Source organism: Leptodactylus fuscus, chromosome 3 (assembly GCF_031893055.1).
Source record: "Leptodactylus fuscus isolate aLepFus1 chromosome 3, aLepFus1.hap2, whole genome shotgun sequence".
NCBI lineage: Eukaryota > Metazoa > Chordata > Amphibia > Anura > Leptodactylidae > Leptodactylus > Leptodactylus fuscus.
The window spans coordinates 233,786,684-233,806,388 of NC_134267.1; the positions used below are offsets into that span (position 1 = coordinate 233,786,684).

General features: G+C 44.4%; 1 protein-coding gene across 4 annotated transcripts in view; it reads right to left on the reverse strand.

The window, feature by feature from the left end:
• The window catches only part of MSRA (methionine sulfoxide reductase A), a 230,607-nt gene that overhangs the window by 168,610 nt on the left and 42,292 nt on the right, over window positions 1-19,705 (reverse strand). The window contains exon 1 of one of the 4 annotated variants that reach the window (XM_075269320.1): window positions 17,843-17,971. The exons of the other annotated variants lie outside the window; for them this stretch is intronic. The gene's annotated coding sequence lies outside the window, so the exon portion shown is untranslated. Of the gene's footprint in view, window positions 1-17,842; window positions 17,972-19,705 lie in introns of those variants that run through there. 4 annotated transcript variants of the gene reach the window in all.

Consider the following 19,705-nt stretch of genomic DNA (forward strand, 5'->3'; position numbering starts at 1 on the left):
TTTGTTTTATTTTTTGATATATTTGACCTTAGAGGTTTTTTTATCGTACATTACCCCGACTGTGTGTTTTGTATTGTGTTTTGACTGTGTGTTTTGTATTGTACATGACTCTGTTTTTTTTTTTCTATATCTGTTCCTAAGAGAGTGTTTTTTGCAGCGTCTGACTCAAGAGTGTTTGGCTTTGTATCTAAGTGAGTATTTAGCTGGCACGTGACAGTGTTTTTGCTGTATCTGACCCAAGGAGCCATATATTGCAAAGTACAAAGTTGTCAGCGGCACTACTGCGACAACGCTCGTGTTCACAATCTTGTGTCAGTATTAGCAAATCTTCCGGCTGTAACAGCCAAAAAAACATGGAATAGATTAAATCCCAGGGTGGTGCTCACTGTGAAAAAACCTAGACAAGCAGTGACATATCGATGTGAAATGTAGAAAACAGGGCACTCACCCACCACGGGATACATAAAACATTTGTTTTTATTTCATCCTCTTTAAAAAAGGTCAAACCTTGACCATCGGGGTACAGAAGACGGAATGATGCGAAGAAACAAACAGCGACGATCGTTTCGTGCTTAGCGCACTTCGTCAGGCTTCCCTGAAGCCAGGGAAGCCTGACGAAGTGCGCTAAGCACGAAACGATCGTCGCTGTTTGTTTCTTTGCATCATTCCGTCTTCTGTACCCCGATGGTCAAGGTTTGACCTTTTTTAAAGAGGATGAAATAAAAACGAATGTTTTATGTATCCCGTGGCGGGTGAGTGCCCTGTTTTCTACATTTCACATCGATATGTCACTGACCCAAGGAGAATGTTTATCATGGTTATAGCTGGCCCTAGAAGAGTGTTTTGTGCCGTACATGACCCTGCTATGTTGTATCTGACTCTGATAGACCACTCTCTGATCCCGAGAGAGTTCTGCGCTATATCTGACTCTTAGAGAGTGTTTTGTGTCATACCCCACTCGGACTTTCTTTATTCTTGACCCCGAATGTGTTTTTTTTTTGTGTTCTGACCGAGAGCAAGAGGTTTATACAGTATACGACCCAGAGAGTGTGTTGTGAACTCGACCCTGAGGAGATATTTTAGCTGTACGGAAGATATTCTTGAGTCTTTTGTGCTATAGACGACCCCGGTAGAGTCTTTTATGCTATAGACGACCCTGGTAGAGTCTTTTATGCTATAGACGACCCTGGTAGAGTCTTTTTTTTAGAGTGAATTTTTTTGACACTGTTGTGTGCACCAACCTACTTAGATTTAGGCACGAACCATGAAGACTTCGGATGTGCAAGTCCCTGAACACCGGCTGACAAATATGGGCCGCTAGACATTGGACGACCATAGCACCACCAGCCTTCCTCTTCACTTACAAGACAAGAGACTGCAGCAAGGATGGCGAGATGCTAGAGGATGGAAGCGGCAGACATCACGCTCCAGCGAGGGTTGTCATAGCAACCGGTCTAAAACTATGCGACTACACACTCCTAGCCGCTGTTCAGATCTGACCCCCTTTCCTGCCATAAAGTCTTTCGCCTTTTGTTAGGAATTAGTATTCAGAGGTTCGGCTTTAACGCACACGCTCCTTTCCCCAGACGTCTTCATTAATTCTTAAAAACTCCTGATGTATGCGATTTTTATTCCCTTTTCTCGAGAAAACTGCCCCTTATTTAGTAATTAAATAAAGGTCACAGATGTTGGAAGTCGGAGAATCGCTGCAATTTATTTTTAGACAAAGACGCAATTAGACGACACGGGACGTGGGGTAGATTTACCAGAAATTGGATTCTGCCTGGGTTGATGAATCCTGTATATTTCAGATACTACCCATTCTCCTTGTACGTTGTCTAGGGTAGCGCTGGAACAAGGATCATCATTCATGTCAAGGTTTGGTCGCCTAGTCCCAAAATTCCAATAGACCAGATCATCCATTATGGGTGGTATCCTTTGCCAAATTTCCATGATGGTCTCCATCCATCTTCCACTCTTCCATGCATCATTGTTTTTTATCTGGGGAGTTGGGCCATCTTCATTCTATCTCTTAAAGGGATTCTACCATTAAACTACTTTTTTTTTTCTAATGAACACTTTGGAATAGCCTTAAGAAAGGCTATTGGTCCCCTACCTTTAGACGTGGTCTCCGCCGCGCCGTTCCGTAGAAATACCGGTTTTAACTGGTATACAAATGAGCTCTCCGCAGCAATGAGGGCGGGCCCCAGCGCTGAAACACCGATGAGCGCGTCCCCATTGCTGCCCAGAGCTCTTTCCTGCGCCGCCTCCTTGTTCTGCAGCAACTCCGCCTCTTCTGGCTTCTCTTGCTCTTTTAGTTCTATACAGGAGCATAGAGAGGCCACCCCAAAATGGCCGTCGGCCAGTTCCTGTATTGAACTGCAAGAGAGGCTACCCCAAAATGGCCGGCTCCTGTATTGAATTGCAAGAGCGGCTACCCCAAAATGGCCGCCAGCCAGCTCCTGTATTGAACTGCAAGAGAGGCTACCCCAAAATGGCCGCCGGCCGGCTCCTGTATTGAACTACAAGAGCGGCTACCCCAAAATGGCCACCGGCCGGCTCCTGTATTGAACTGCAAGAGCGGCTAGCCGCTCTTGCAGTTCAATACAGGAGCCGGCCGGCGGCCATTTTGGGGTGGCTTCTCTATGCTCCTGTATAGAACTACAAGTGCAAGAGAAGCCAGAAGAGGCGGAGTTGCTGCAGAAGAAGGAGGCGGCGCAGGAAAGAGCTCTCGGGCAGCAATGGGGATGCGCTCATCGGCCTTTCAGCGCTGGGGCCCGCCCTCATTGCTGCGGAGAGCTCATTTGCATACCGGTTAAAACAGGTATTTCTACAGAACGGCGCGGCGGAGACCACGTCTAAAGGTAGGAGACGAATAGCCTTTCTTAAGGCTATTCCGATGTGGTAATTAGAAAAAAAAGTAGTTTAATGGTAGAATCCCTTTAAGTATCTGAAAATTGGGCTTTATAGAGTCAAGGACCCACTTGGTTTTCACTTATGCCCAAATCCTGTCCATCATCAAAGTTGTGAAGAATCACAGAATTTTGTAAAGCAGCCCATATAGATTAAAAATAAAGTTGGCGATTTTGGTGGGATTGGTCAACCATCCCATCCCTGACTGAACCTTGACAGGTGATAATATGGAAAGAAGGACACATTGTACCATGTGACTGATGAATGTGATGTCATCTGCACAAAGAAGAAACCACCGGGTTCGTGACGACCGTGGCCTCTTCATACAGCTGACCGGTGGATGTCCCAGGTGTTGGGCAATAAACTAATCGCATATCGATGACGTATCCTAAGGTTATGTCATCACTATAAAAATGGTGGAAAACCATTTTACGTGTTCTATTTTCCATGCAGCGCCACCACAGGGAAAATTGAGCATTGCACAGAGCCGTTCACTTCAATGGGCTTGTCTGTGTGATGCAGGGCAAGTTCTCTAGAGCGATAGTTGGTTTTTGTAACCATTCTCCACTTGGACCAAGCGGTTTGGAATAGAGAACCCCCCTCTATTAATATAACAATGGATTTTCTGAACTGGACTACCCTCTTAACTCAATATCTGATCACAGCTACCCCAATAGATGCCATAATTAGAGTCCTTGAGGTTCATTCCTCGAAAAATGGAGCTACTCACAACCATCCATTGAGTAAAGAATTGCCCCAGTCGTGTGAATGGTGTGGAGTGGAGTGCCCCTATACTTCACATAGTCCTCAAAAACATTGATTCTAATCAAAGGTGGAGGTCCTAGTGATCCAAAAATGGAGGTCCTGGTGGTCCAAAACTGGAGGTCCTGGTGGTCGGTCATCAATGGTATATCCTCCGGAAATTGAAGTCTGCGGTAGGAAATCCTTTCCCGGAGGAATCAATTAATACCCTACTATTCCTTAAGGAGACGGTATACTTCTGAAGAGCATTATTACAAAGTTAGGATGCGCATTTCCACGCATTTCCAACATGAACTCTAAATACAGTCCTGACCTTCTTACATATAACTGGTTCATTTACAGCATGAACTGCAGTGCAGGCAAATGGCTGCAGAATGGCCGTATCTGTATGCAAAAGATTTCCATGCAATTTATGCACAAAATTGTCCCCATTGCACATTAAATAGTGGAATCTGCAAAAATCTTCCCATGCACCTCCAAGATACCCCAGGCTTGAGATTCCTTTCTTTAACTTTTTCTGTGGCACCTTGTGTCCTGTGCTATAAGTAAATAAAGCAAGGCAGCGTTGCTCTACCTCCAAAATCCTTGCACAAGGACACACAACATGGCGGTTCTCAAAGTGACGGAAGAAGTGGGGCCGGACTGTCAACCTATATTATGCTTTGTACATATCCGAAGATTACACATTGATCGGTAAAACTGGACATGAGGGTTTTAGTATACATTTTGGTCAAGGTGTATAAGCCTATTAGCCCCCTGATGGCAACTCGATCTAGTGGGTTCCCACTGTATTGGTGCAGCACCACATGGCAACTGCCACCATCACAACACATCACACTCATAGGGAGCAACATCTATATGTTTTGTCCCTTATGATTTTTGGTTTGTCTTGGTACCAGCACTCCTCCTATTTGTCCCAGGAGACCATATGTTGAGGTGAACATGTTGAGACCTGTTCATATGGTGCAGTGCCTAGTGGCATCAGTCATTGGTCCAGAGCCTGTGGGCTTAGTCTGGCAGCAAGGGTACAAATAGGTCACTCCCCCAAGCGGGTGCTGCGTTGCAGTGGTGGCATCGCCATATGGTGTTGCACCCATTGTACAGAGGTTGCCACAATGTGGCTAACCAGCTTATACACCTTGATCAAAATGTTCTCTAAGAACCCTCATGTCCATTTTTATAGATTTTGCTGAGAAACAGGGGTCAATGTATAATATGTGGATGTGCGGTCCATGCCGTTCTCTAAAATTTTGGTGTACCGGTATGCTAGATTCTACCGAATACTAGAGCGCTCCGTCTCTTCTGCTGAGGAATATGGTGAAGTCGGCTTGGACCAGATAGAACATGTTGAGCGTTGTATTAAAGGGGTTGTTCGGCAGTGAACTTTTTTGGTCTCGGTGTAGTTAAACTCACATCTTCTGGGGTTATGGGTGTTGGCCCCCACCAATGACATATTGATGACCTATCCCAATGATAGGGCATCAATATACAAGTCCCATAAACCCATTTGATTTGCCATTGGGGCATCAGACAGAATTGTTTATGTACAGTGAAATTCATTTCTGTGTATGGCAAGGGCTTAGTCGCACAACAATGGGAAGAAATCCCTGTATCTCGAAAAATGGATGGCCTCACGCAGCCGTTGCATACAGTATGGTTATTTTCGAGGGTCAGTGGTACTGACCTGCAGGAATTGAACATTGCTTTCGGCCTCCAGTGAGCGCCCGCACAAAGATTAACCCCTTCCCCACTGCAGCCCTCTATACAGGATGCTGAGGCATGGACTATGGGGTAGAAGTCAGTCTCGCAAGGTAGAGGGATATTGGATGTTGGGATGGAGAAGGTAATATTTCTTGATCTATATGAGGGGATATGATGATGTAGGAAGGGCTTATCCCCTAAGGGGAAAGCCTAATTTTTCCACGGGGCTACAAACACTTGAGAAAAGAAGTGAGCAGGCTGGCGCCTTCAGCAGCAACGCACAGCAGACACACTTTTACAGTGTCTCAGATCAGAGATCCAGGGCACTTAACCCTTTAAGGGATTTCTGGCCCCACATCAATGGACGGCAGTGCGTTATATCAGAAGATCACACAGTCAAGTCGCCTACTAGGAGTCACATTTATCCCCGTTGATCAGATGCTGAAGACTTACCCTACGGACAGGCTATCAATACCGTCTCTTAAACACTCCCTTAAATTCCACCCTGCCTCTTACACGATTGTCCTTTCGGCAACAGCAAAATGGCCACCACACATGCACAGTCGGTGCCTTCGGTTGAAGCCGTGAAGAAGAGGCGGTCGAAAGTAGAAGATGGAGGGTATCGCTGGAGAGTCTGCAGGTAGCACAGGGGACATCCCCAGTGCTGTATGGAGACTCATTTGCATATGGCTGAAACCATAAATATCACCGGAACGGCGGCGCGGAGAAGACATCAAAAGGTAGGAGAAGAATAGCCTTTCTTAAAGGGATTCTACCATTAAACTACCTTTTTTTTCTAATGAACACGTCGGAATAGCCGTAAGAAAGGCTATTCGTCTCCTACCTTTAGACGTGGTCTCCGCCGCGCCATTCCGTAGAAATACCGTTTTTTACCGGTATGCAAATGAGCTCTCCGCAGCAATGAGGGCGGGCCCCAGCGCTGAAACACCGATGAGCGCGTCCCCATTGCTGCCCAGAGCTCTTTCCTGCGCCGCCTCCTTTTTCTGCAGTGACTCCGCCTCTTCTGGCTTCTCTTGCTCTTGTAGTTCGATACAGGAGCATAGAGAGGCCACCCGGTGGCCATTTTTGGGTAGCCGCTCTTGCAGTTCAATACAGGAGTCGGCCGGCGGCCATTTTGGGGTGGCCTCTCTATGCTCCTGTATCGAACTACAGGCGCGCAGGAAAGAGCTCTCGGGCAGCAATTGGGACGCGCTCATCGGCCTTTCAGCGCTGGGGCCCGCCCTCATTGCTGCGGAGAGCTCAATTGCATACCGGTTAAAACCGGTATTTCTACGGAAAAGGCGCGGCGGAGACCACGTCTAAAGGTAGGAGACGAATAGCCTTTCTTAAGGCTATTCCGACGTGGTAATTAGAAAAAAAAATTAGTTTAATGGTAGAATCCCTTTAAGGCCATTCCTAAGTGTTAGTCAGAAAAAAAGGGTGTCCAATGATAGAATCCCTTTAAGGACACTTATTGCCTATCCTCCATTCACAAAGAGGCTATAGGGGGGGCTATCGGTTTCCCCATTCTCCTGATGGCTCAGTGTTCAGACCCTCAGTGACCTGACATTTATCTCCTATTGTGTGCATAGACATAACAGCACAACCCCTTTAAAGGATCTGCTGCTAAAAGCTCAGTCTTGAGACGCCTTGACAACTCGGAGCCTAAGGAGGATATACACAATATTTGGCAGGTGACTTCAAAGTATGCGTCCGACTAATGCAAAGTTGCAAAAACACCGAGGCCGAAAGAGTTGCTGGGTCTCTGTTTCCATGATATATGACATAATTGGAACCTGCCCTTTCTACTACTTGTGTGTCAATGTGCATTGGTAAGGAAGACTAATGAATGAATATTTAATAAGACCCCAGCGCTTAAAGGGAGCAAGTCAATATTGGCATTCATCAAAGACACAGCAGGAAGCGGTGGAACTGGAGGTTCACTTAGAAGGAGCCTGGTGTTTTGCATGCATAATATACAACAGGCTTTTAAGGACAAGAGGTATAAAATACTACGAAATATGACAAATGATCCCGACACGAGAGGTTAGTGCCCCAATTGCAAACTAAGCACTTCACTCCCGGTGTCAGTCTGCGTCACGTAAAGCCATCAATGTTTGTAAGCCATCTGCAAACATCACCAAGAAGGGGTAACCACTTATAGGACTGTGAGAGTCCTCCAACCCAACAATAAACTGCCATGTACATGATACAATGTGTCCCATATATATGACTACTCTTTAATAATTACCTATGACAACCTAAAACATAGATTTGGATACGAAAGAACGCGACTGAGCAAAGCGTAACCAATCCGGGAAAAAAAAAGCCACTTAATAATCATAGATTAGGGAAATAAGACTCCATTCACCCGTTCATACGTATGACATAAACTGCAGGAAAAACTGATTTAGATGTATGTGCTTGTACGTTGACATGGTGAAAGATTCATTTCTCTTTATTACATGGCTGAATGGATCATCCAATGTCGAGGTAGATCTGTGATGTCATCGTCAGGGGTCACAAACGCGTCATCCAAACCCAAGACTGGTGTGGGCTAGAGCTCTAGCTCATAATGTAGGTTAAGCTATAGACTCTATATTATATATATCACAGTATTTAAAGGGGTCCTTTTACCACCTCCACCAACTCTTTGAATCCTTCAATAAGCGCTTGATTCTGACACAGTTGGAATTTTTTCTCTAGCCCCCACCGTTCCTGAGCAATCATTGCTATTAGTCTCCGAACACCTATTGTCAGGTGGGCATTCCCTGTCTTAGGCTGGGTTCACACGGGGATTTTTGGACCGGATTTTGACACAGTGGTCGCCTCAGAAAAACGGCAAGCCTCGACTGGATGTAGGTACATGGCACCGGCGTCCAGTCGCGGCACTCCACTCCGGATTAGGCCCAAATGAATGGGCCTAGTTGGGAGGAGAGTGTCGCACCATGAAATCTGTGGCAAGAACGGGCAGGTCGCTTCTCTTTGCCATGAGCGAGAAGAAACCGATCGCGGAAAAATGGAGTGAACGGCTCCCATTTTAGTCAATGGAACCCTTTTTTTTTTTTTTGGACCGGATTCTTAGGCTGAGTTCACACGGGGTATTTTGGTCAGGATTTTAAGGTGGAATCCTTAAAAATCCTGACCAAAAAAATGGCTCCCTTTGAAATCAATGGGAGCCAGTCAGTTTTTTTTCCAGGAGCAGATTGTTCCGGTTCCCGAAAAAAAGACGCGACGGGCTCATTCTTCAGGAACTGAAGTCATTGAAGTCAATGGGAGATGGTTTGGCAGCGGATTTTGAGGAGGATTCCGCGTCAAAATCCGCTGCCAAAAAACTCCGTGTGAACTAGCCCTTGGACCATTGTGGGGGCTAAGCACCTAAATATTGGTATATTTGATTTATTTTTAATCCAATTCAGTTAAGTGGGCCTATACTGCATATACTGCCATTGTGCAAGAAAAAAATTGTTAAAAGGGGTTTTCCAGCCTCAGTATGTGATCTGTGGGGGTTTGACACTCAGAACCCGCAAAGATGATCTGTTTTAGTAGCCTCCAAGTGCCAGAAACGGCTAGTGGATGGGCAGCACATGCAGTGGCGGCACCACACCGTACTAGCAGTACCATGCACGGCAGAGCGGTGTATCCAGGAAAGTGCAGTGCCGCTCCTATTACTTGAATAGAAGCGATGTTACATGTGCCATCCATTCTCTGCAGTAGACTGCTGCAATAGCTAATCTGCGCTGGATTCAAGTGAAATCTTGATTTGCAGATGGAAAAATCCTTTAAAGAAGACCTCCAGAAACACAACTTTCCATCACTGCACCCCCACCGGTTTATCACAGTCTGCATTACATTTATATATACTCCATCTTGATTTTTAGATTTCACCTGCTTTCTCTATGCTTTGCTATCTTCAGCATAGCCTCAAATGAACAGCTACAGCCAGTGCCATCTCTGCCTGCTGCAAGGACAACGTGGCTAACCTTCTCTCTATCTTCTCGTAAAAATGTTAGGAGACCATAAGCAGCTCAAAATACCCTAAGATTGATAAATAGTATATGTACCAGAATAAGCAAAATCAAAAAATAGTGAATCATACAGTTAAAGGGGCTGAGCTGTCAAATTCATCATTATAACTGTGTGACGGGCGATGTCTACTCATTATCAGTTACTGTGGTAGGAGTTTCTGCCCCTCTCTTTGAAAAACAAGCCCGATATAGTCCAGCGTTTCTCAACCTTTTCCAGCGAAACACCCCCTAGTGATAAAAAGTCCCAACCGATGACTCCCAAACAGCTCTGCAGCCCCCTCATTCTCAGGAATAGTTAGGGTTCCAGGGACTGAACCCTGTCCAATTCCAAAGTGATGTAGCCTATCAATATACATTAACAACGTAACTAACCTTCTCTTTATATTCTCATAAAAAAGTTAGGAGACCATAAGCATACAGTCAAGGAGGCCGAGCCATCAGATTCTTCATTATAACTGTGTGACAGGCGATGTCTATACATCATCTAACTGATGATGTATAGACATCGCCTGTCACACAGTTATAATGAAGAATCTGACGGCTCGACCTCCTACTATGGCAGGAGTTTCTGCCCCTCTCTGTGAAAAACAAGTCCGGTATTGTCCGTTTCTCAACTTTTTTCAGCGAAACACCCCTTAGTGATAAAAAGTCCCAACCGATGACTCCCAAACAACTCTGCAGCCCCTTCATTCCCAGAAATAGTTAGGGTTCCAGGGACCGAAACCTGGCCAACTCCATAGTGATGTAGCCTATCAATATACTGTACATTATGTTCCAAGATGGTGATACTCCCTAACCTAACCAGATCCTAAAGTCTACATTACTGTGTGTCTATCCTTGTCCAATTACCAAGAATTCTTTCTATACCCAGTGACAGCTTATTGTAAAAATGAGGTCGTATACTGTTAAAAATATACAGAGCTGTCGATCAAGCCGGATCGGTAATACGTTATCTAATCCTGATGGAAATATATCAACCTAGATAACAGAATCTAAATAATTAGGGTTTAACTAAAAGAAATTATGTAGCCCCAGGCGGGCACAGGTAGCAAAGTAAGGAAAAATTATCATTTTAGAAGGGCTCTTTGGTCAGACCCCCCCATTTATATATCCACTATTAGACTTCACATACACTACCGAGTGCCCAGAGGGTTTTCCGAAGCTCTGCTCCATTCTGTTCTGATCTATTACAGAATCTACTCTAGAAATGCCAGAACAGAGCATTGGCTCACATATCGGAAGACCCTTGGACCACACACTCGGTCATATGCCTGAAGCCTTAAGGGCTAGTTCACACGTGAGTATAAGGGGAGGTTTTTGACAGCGGATTTCGCATCCAAAACCTCCCCTTATAATGGTGGTCTATGGAGACCGCCGGGCTTCTTTTCTCCGCTAGTGGCGGGCTGCTGCTAGCGGAGAAAAGAAGCGACATGCTCTTTCTTCAGGCGGAAGCCGCGCGGGCTGCGCCGCACGGCTTCCGCCCGGCTGCAGCACCCTCCATGTTGGCTCATTCATTTGAGCCGACAGCGGAGGTGAAAGCCGCGACCGCGATGGTCGCGGCGGGCGGGTTTTGACAAGAGAGAGACGCGGCTCGCCGCGGCTCTCTCTGTGTCAAAACCCGCGCGGGCAGTTCACGTGTGAACTAGCCCTAAGAAATACTGACATGAAAGACAGTAGTCCCTTATTTGTAGCCTCAACCGATGAGCCAGACAGGAGAGAAGCAATAAAGAGTATTAGTATATCCTGGAGGACTAAGCAAGTCCTTGCATTACACAGTCAGCCCATTGATTTCAAAGCAAACAGTGTAATGCTTCATTTCTCCTGCGGAGGTGCTACAGAAAATGTGATCAACTTACTTTTGGGGTCTAGACGAACACAAGAGGATCACTGAAAGTGTCCCTATAAAGCATTTAAAAAAAACAATGGAGCTGCAATATTTACTAGGTTGTCATCTCTTTTCGACAGAATGGGGACTCATCTGACTAAAGGACAGGAACAATTCTACTGTTCGTTTGGGTTCTCAATATTCAGTCTACTTGTCATCCAAATACCTTGGATGATCAAGTTGCTCGGTAAAGAAAAAGGTTCGGGATTGCGGAAGGAGGCGTTGTATATAGTCCAAAAATTTTCATTGGGCCAACAACTTTACAGAACCCCTTTAAGGTTTTTTCAGGACTTATACCTATATGTGATCAGTAGGGGTCTCACACCCTAGACCCCACGCTTCAACTGATTGAAGAGGCTTCGGTATTCAGGCGGGTACTGTGGTCTCTTAACTGAATACCAAGCACAGCGCCTTCCATTGCTTAGGGACTATTCTAGGTATTGCAGCTCACACCCAACCACTGGAATGGGACTAAACTACTGTCGCACCATCTGACCGATCAACGTGATATCAATGGGATGGGATAGAGGCCTCAGCGTTTGTGAGCGCCATTGCTTTTTCAAAACAGCTAGGTCCCACATTACGGGCGCCTAAACCCCACTTAGGTTGTGTTCAATGACCATGACATTCATGACTGGGTCCAGTTTGTCGGTAAACATCCACCATTTACAGTCAGCTATAATAAATCACATAGACTCTCGCGCTCGAAGTTGACACATCTACCGACAGAAACTCATCCTACGAGCAAGGATGGAATACATGATGAAAGGCGATCGATCCAAGCACTATAAACCTATCCAAAACTCCTAAGAAAACCGCTGAGTTAGGAAAACCTTCACTTAAACTTTATTAAATCCCTGAACAGGATTATCAAGTGCCTCAACTATAAGAGAGGAAAATCGCTTTACCGGCCATTGACGGGCAAATCACTGGGAAGATGAGACCCATGAGAAAAGTCTTCAAGACGTATAAACCTCATTCAGTGTTGTTTCTAATATCTTTATATCCGCTATATTCTCAACCACACTTCTCACATCTAATAACGCCCAAGGTCTGACAATCTGTCAAAATCTCAATTCGCTAGGAAACCCGCGTAAAATGTAAAGCTCGTAAAATATAGAACGATTCTACATGTATTACAAGCAGGAGTGTGAAACCCATGTGCGGGGCTTTAATGGAGGAGACAGGTATGTTTGCTTGTATTCCAAATACTATCCTACTAATATTATAAATGTGAAAGTTCGGATGTTTGTTCCTCAATCACACAAAACGGCAGAACCGGCTTCACGACTGTTATGAATTTATGTGCATATACTATATTACACTGCTCTTGGCAGCAGCTTATCTCAGGTTCTGATAAAGCCAGGTCTGTTATCTCTCTCTCTCTTTTATCTACCCTCAGTGGATTCTGTACATGCATTTGCATATTATATAATCAGCTCCAGGCAGTGCTGACACACTGGATGGGAAAACCTTTAATCCAAATTGGCAGTTTGCTACTTTTAAAAATGCCGGAAAAAAGAAAATCTTGTTGCAAAATTCTAAAACGACGACAGCTATGAAGGAGCCAGAATTCACAGAGTTCTCCTCAAGCAGAGCTGACGGGGATCATTGACGCCAACAACACGCTACATGGCGTCCCAGCGAGCTGCTGAGATGCCGGAACAATCACAGGCACAGCGCGAGGAACGAGTTTAGCGCCAAGCCAACTTGACAGCTGCCGATACGCCGGCGGATTATCAACACCAACAACACCCTGAGATGCCGGAACAATCATGGGCACAGTGCGAGGAGCAGGCGGATCATCAACGCCAACAACATGCTCATTATATGGTGTCCCAGCGAGCTGCTAAGATGTCGGAACAATCACAGGCACGGCGTGAGGAACAAGTTCAGCAGCAAGACAGCTTTAGAGCTGCCGAAATGCCAGAGAAGGCAAACCTTCCATGGCAGAAATTTGCTGAATATAGGCATATCATCGACACTAACAACATGCAGACGAAGTCGAGTGCAAAGGCTAGTACTATATAAAATAAAATAAAAAAAAATAAAAAAATAAAAAAAATAAAATTAAAAAGGAAAAAAAAGGACAGCAAATGAAAAAAAATACGAAATATTACTTATGCACTATATTATAACAGAGAAAAATTCTATTTTCTCCTCTTTCTTGGCATTTTTCCTCCTTCCCTCTCCCCGACAAAAACTATTCACTCACTCTGAAACCTCTGCTGAATCCATCTTGGGAGACAAGACAAGCTATCAGCTCATAGAATAAGAGGAAGATGGAGTGAAGAGAGGGAGAGAGAGAAGCCGAGGCACAGACAAAGGCTGCTGCAGTTAATAGTAAGTTTTCTATCTCACCAGAGCACTTCAGTCACATCAGTACTGCTGAGGGATGCAGTGTGGTGTTGTCTATGCTGCTTCTAAGTGAGTGATAGGGAGTTATGGAGCAGAATCTCCTGTTATCCTTAGGTGTTGTTTAGGGGAGACATCACAGCTGCTTGTCTTCAGGCACCAGTTCAGGGATCACTGAGAATTTATGCCTGTATGAGGGAAAACTGCTATAAAAAATATCGAAAAAGTCTTACAATAGCTGAATTTAGCGTTATTCAAACATAGGGGGGCTTATGAACAGCTATCTGAAGTTTAGGCACCCTTTAAACGCAATTAAAGGGATTGACCAGGAATTACAGTCCCCCGACCCTGTCCAGTCCAGTGCTTGTGCCGGCAGAAGTCCTTGCCATCCATGACTCTTGAAGCCAATCAGTGACCTCAGAGGTCACAGGAAAGGAACCGGAGATGCCACTCACCTACATCACAGGTTCTCTTCCTTAGGCCACTGATTAGCCTCAACGGACATAGGTGGCGAGGACTTCCAGGTGAGTCTGATTTTTCTTTTATATTTCACCTTCCCCAGCCTCTTGCCCAAGTACTGTAATTCCTGGACAACCCCTTTAAAATTAGAATTGTGGTGACCAAACAGTAGTCTGCGATCTACCAGTAAGCTACAGTAGAACCTGACAATTCTTGATATTGGTCCATCAGGCGTGTTGCTTTAACACAAAAGTGGGTACACCGACACCTGATAGCCGTGTTTCAGATTATCTGTCACTACCTTGAAGTAAAATTCATATTGAACAACCTTGTAGTGGTATTATCTAGTCTGGGACTCACAGAAGCAGGGAGAAGGATGGGGCATGTGCGAAGGAGGCATGGCGGGCGATCGTACACATTCAATATGCAACGAACCGTGGCTAATAACTCTATTATGGGAATACTGAGAATGGAACACACTGTAAAATTTTGGTTGTGTTCTCTGCAGGTCACCTGGTAGACCATCTAAGTTTAACAAAAAGAAGATCCCATAATGAGAATGTTTGACCATTCCAGGTTAGGCCATAGTCGGAGTCAACTTTAGAATCCTACTTGTGTCAATCCCATAAAAAATTGTAAAGAAAAACTTGGATCTAAGGCCTGGTTCACATCTACATTTGGTATTCCATTCGGGAATACCGAACGCATTAAAAAATGGTTAGTTAAGAAACCACACGGACCCCATAGACTATAATGGGGTCCATGTGGTTTATCCCCGGTGTCCATACGAATCATGTGGAGAGAAAAGTGGTACTTGCAGTACTTTTCTCTCCACATGATTCGTGCGGACACTGAGTGGAAACCACACCGACCCCGTTATAGTCTATGGGGTCCGTGTGGTTTCTTAGCTAACCACTTTTTAATTCCTTCGGTATTCCGTTCGGGGGGTCCCCAAGTGGACTCCCCAAACAGAATACCGAACTCAGATGTGAACCAGGGCCTAATGGTAACTATTTGCAGGAGACCTTCTCAAAGGAAGACAACTACTGTCTATAAGCCACTCGGAAACGACGTCTATGAGCAAGAATAGAGTTCGCCACCCATGCTGGCCAAACTGAAACAGTCCTTGTAGGACACGGAAGATGTAGGACTTTGAGCTGACAGACTCCTTTTAACTCTTAACACTCTTAGCTAGCAGGTAATACTGTCGAAGCTCCAAGAACGGGACCCACAGCGGTCAAATGATGTGGCCGCATTATGAAGACGGTCAAGCATCAACCACTCTAATGGCCGACTCTCCATGACGCTACTCTTGCCAACAGTGATCTGTATGAGCAGTGTTATACTTTTTGGGGTATTCTATTGTATTTCTGTCTATAGGTTTATACTTTATTACTGACGTCTTCACATGTGACTATGTTCCTTACAAGAATGTTCACCCATGATCTAATTACGTAGAACCTAGTAAGTCCAATATTGTCTAGGCCCCATACCTACTAGCTAAGCCTTGGAGCCTAATGTCTAGGCCACATACTGTTTCTTAGAGTAACTATAGGTCACGTGTATCATTATGCTAATTCTCCTATGGGACAATGATTGTAAGAGGATGTTCTGATGGCTGGTTGCCAGGAATTTCGCTAAAGAACCCCTGTTTTTGGGACATCTGCCAGAATTCTCTGCCCTATCAGATGTCTCCATAGCCATGTTCCTCTATTAGTACGTGCGTATGATCTTTATCTTTTCATTCTGTTTTTGGTGGATCCTAATTTCTAAATCCACTTTCACCTGCTTTTATCCACCTAAGAGACAGTTCATCTCTGGGTTTTCCATAAAAGTTTCCATAACACTTCCAACATATTTGGACAGTGGTGGCGATTTGGACATCTTCTCCTTCCACCCATGAGGCCCACTATGTATGTATAAACAATGGTGAATAGGACATACGTTATTATTAGAGATGAGCGAGTAGTACTCGATCGAGTAGGTGTTCGATCGAATACTACGGTATTCGAAATACTCGTACTCGATCGAGTACCACTCGCTGTTCGAAGTTAAGATTCAATGCAGAACCAGCGTTGATTGACAGAATGCTATACATTGCCAATCAACGCTGGTTCTTCTCTTACCTGTAGAAGTCTTCTCCCTGCGTAGCGTCCCGCGTCCTCTTCTGGCTCTGAATTCACTCTGCCAGGCATCGGGCCTGGGCAGAGTCGACTGCGCATGCCCGCACTACAAGCGTACATGCGCAGTCGGCTCTGCCCAGGCCCAATACCTAGCAGAGTGAATTCAAGGCCGGAAGAGGACGCAGGGACGCTGCGCAGGGAGAAGAATCCAGCCCGACCCTCACTCATGGACTTGGTAAGTAGAATTTGATCAAATGTTGCGTACCCCTGAAACGAGCATTTCCCCCCATAGACTATAATGGGGTTCGAAACCCGTTCGAACAGTCGAACAGTGTGCGGCTGTGTGAATCGGATTTCGAACCCCGAACATTTTAGTGTTTGCTCATCTCTAGTTATTATCATAGAACCATTTCTTCCAAGTTGCTAGACATGAGCGCCATGGCTCAATGGAGCAGCATTCGGGAAGGAATGGAAGAGTATAACTAGTAAGGTTATGATTTGGTAGAATAAAAATATCCAAAAAAGTTCTCCAGTGAAGAACTAGGACGTATAGCATGGTGGTATTAGACATAGCTATGCTCCAAATTCATAGTGAGGTACTTCCTGTCATAGTGATGTCACTCATTCCCAGTTTTCTCATAGGTTGGATACTAGTCCGGCCCAGAAAATGTCTCCTTCCATACTCTCAAAATTCTGATTATTCCCAGTATAAGTTTTTAGCTATAAGGGATGCAACAGTAGACCTGAGGGTCGCCAAGGACCCTCTGACATTAAAAATAAGTGGTGGGCCTAGTTCCGAATTTATATAGGGGCCTAGAATCTTCTCGATTTCCCTGTGCCACGATACCTTCATCCTATTACTTTTATTAATGACAAATACCCTACATACCGAGAAACAAAAATGGTCTACGGAAAGACGTCAAAGCAAACGAAACATTAAGTATCTTTTACGAGATCAGACCGATGGTTTGGAATCCTCTACGTACTAAATGAGAAATACGACTCAAATGGAAAAACAAAAAGTTTCTGGCAATTTTTTTGTTCAAAATGATCAGCAATTGTTGCAACATAGAATTCCGTCCATATGGAGGTGATGGATGGAACTCAACGAGCCACAATCATGAAGTTTACCATAGTCATGATAGATGGATATTTAGAAGATGGATGGATGGATAAATAGATAGATAGATAGATAGATAGATAGATAGATAGATAGATAGATAGAATGAATTAACCCTTTTAAGGCTGGCTCAAAATTGCAAAAACCCTCTCCGTTCCCTAGGCTCTACATTACAGTAAAATAATGGATTATTACCTGTTCCAGCCTTACTCCCAAACCTAAATTTTTCCCCAAAAACATTAAAATCGGATCCACGTTGAGTACTCAATGCACCCTAACATGACACCAGACGAGGCCCATATGTTTCTGCACTAATACACAACACTGCACACACGTCATGCACACAACAGATACATCGACAGGAAAGATGACATTTTTGGGAGGCATGCATCGAGACAGAAGAGGCACGGATCCAGTATTACTGAGCTATCGGAGGTGGGACAGACAAAAAACAACCTAGAATCACAGACAAAACCATAAAGTAGAAAATGCTCACGGTTTACGTTTGCCCTTCAGTTGTCTGTAACGGTTCGATGTCTCGTCTTTCTAGGTCTTCACTCCCGTCGCTAATAAGAGGGTGGAGAAGCAGGAGCCAAAATGCAGAATGCTGCACCAGCAGAAAAAAAGAGAAAACTGTTGCTTCCACAGCTGATCGGGAGCAAACCCACAACTTTTCCCTCTTCCAAAAAAAACACAGAAAAAATTATTTAATTTTTTATAAATTTCTAAAAAGTTTTGTCTTTCATCTTTGAGGATATCCTGCATTTTTAAAAAAAAATAAAAAAAAATAAAAAAAAAAAAAAAAAAATCCAAGCGAGCACTTTTGGTACAAAACAGATCCGAGCGCAACAAAAGCCCATCCTTTGGGCGCGGGTAATGACGAAGTTTTTTTTTTGTTTTTTTTTTTTCTCTGGGTAACTTTGGTAAACCCGCCACCATTGCGCGTCACGTTGTTTCCAAAAAAAAATCTGCAAAAGAAATAAAGATTCCAAGTTTGCAGACCCCCCAAAACAGAAAGGGGGGAAAAAAAGTTGAGAATTGTCCTTTTTAGCCCAGAATGGTTTCCTTTCCCGAAGCTCAAGTCGAGAAGGCAGACAAAAGAAACTGATTTGACTGAGCTCTGCCAAGTCTTGCCTTTTTTTTCCCCCCTTCCCTCTGTACTGTCTTTCCTCGCTCCCAGCATGGCAATCATCCCAATTCCAAGCAGTCTTGGCGAGGCTCCAGCCTGTGCCAGTCTGTTTGAGTCCTTCATCCCAAAAGATGCCCTTTGCGGATCAGTTCATATATTAAAAGACGGGAGAGAGAAGGGAAGGAAAGGAAAAAAAAAATAACACAATGGAAGAAGAAAAAAAAAAATTACCAATAAAGGAACAGGAGACGACGATTAGGAAATGAGACCCGGTTACCAAATCTTGTGTTGACAAACCTCTCCTCAGCCAAAAAAACACCTGGTTCTCGACGAAAAGGACTTGGATGTGTCAAAGCGGCCAAATACGATTTTTTTTTTTTTTTTAATAAGCGCTGATGTGTTGTTTGGAGCCATTTGTTATTCAGTGATAAGAAATCTGTTCTGTGTCTGGAAATGTCCGCATGCGACAGAACCTGCTGCTAAGCCAAAAAATCTTTTAGGGGAGGAGGAGAAGAGAGACAGGGAGAGGGGTGTGTGTGTGTTCAACTTTAACAAGTGCCATATACTTCACTGAATCTTCCTTAGGTCTGCACGGAATCCTGGGAGGAATTGAGATTTGGGGTGAATGTTTTTTTTAGGAAGAATCATTTTATTTTGTACAGAGAAAAAAATTGAGAATAGAAATTAGAGTTCTAAAAAAAAAAATTCGGAATGGTGGTATTTTTTTTTATTTCCAAGGGTTGTAATGTGCAAAATACAAACAAAAACATCCGATTACCGTGGAAATTCCAGAAAACACTCGAGTGGTCGTGAAAGTTTCTGTTCCCCTCGACTCCTTGTTAGAATACGTTATGGTTGCTCTTCGTATTCGTTTATAGCGATGGCAGACATTTTGGAAACTATGGGGGTATCTTTGGTTAATGAACACAGTCACTTCCCTTTTCTTCGTCATAGGTGTTGGTTTTGTATAGGTTACTTCCATAGTCAGTTGGGCTGAAGGTTGGAATGGGTTGTCCAATCCAGACCATGTATACGTTGCCTCTTCATCCGACATGGCGGGGCTGAGTTATCACACCTTGTACACCAGTTTTATGGTACAGAATGTATAAAAATGGCGCAATTCTTGTTGCCTGTTCCTGTTTTTGGCACGAAAATTATGACTTTTTCTTTCAGCGCCCTTCACGCCTTGACTGGTGTATGGTTTCATTTCTGATGCATGGTACCTCCCGC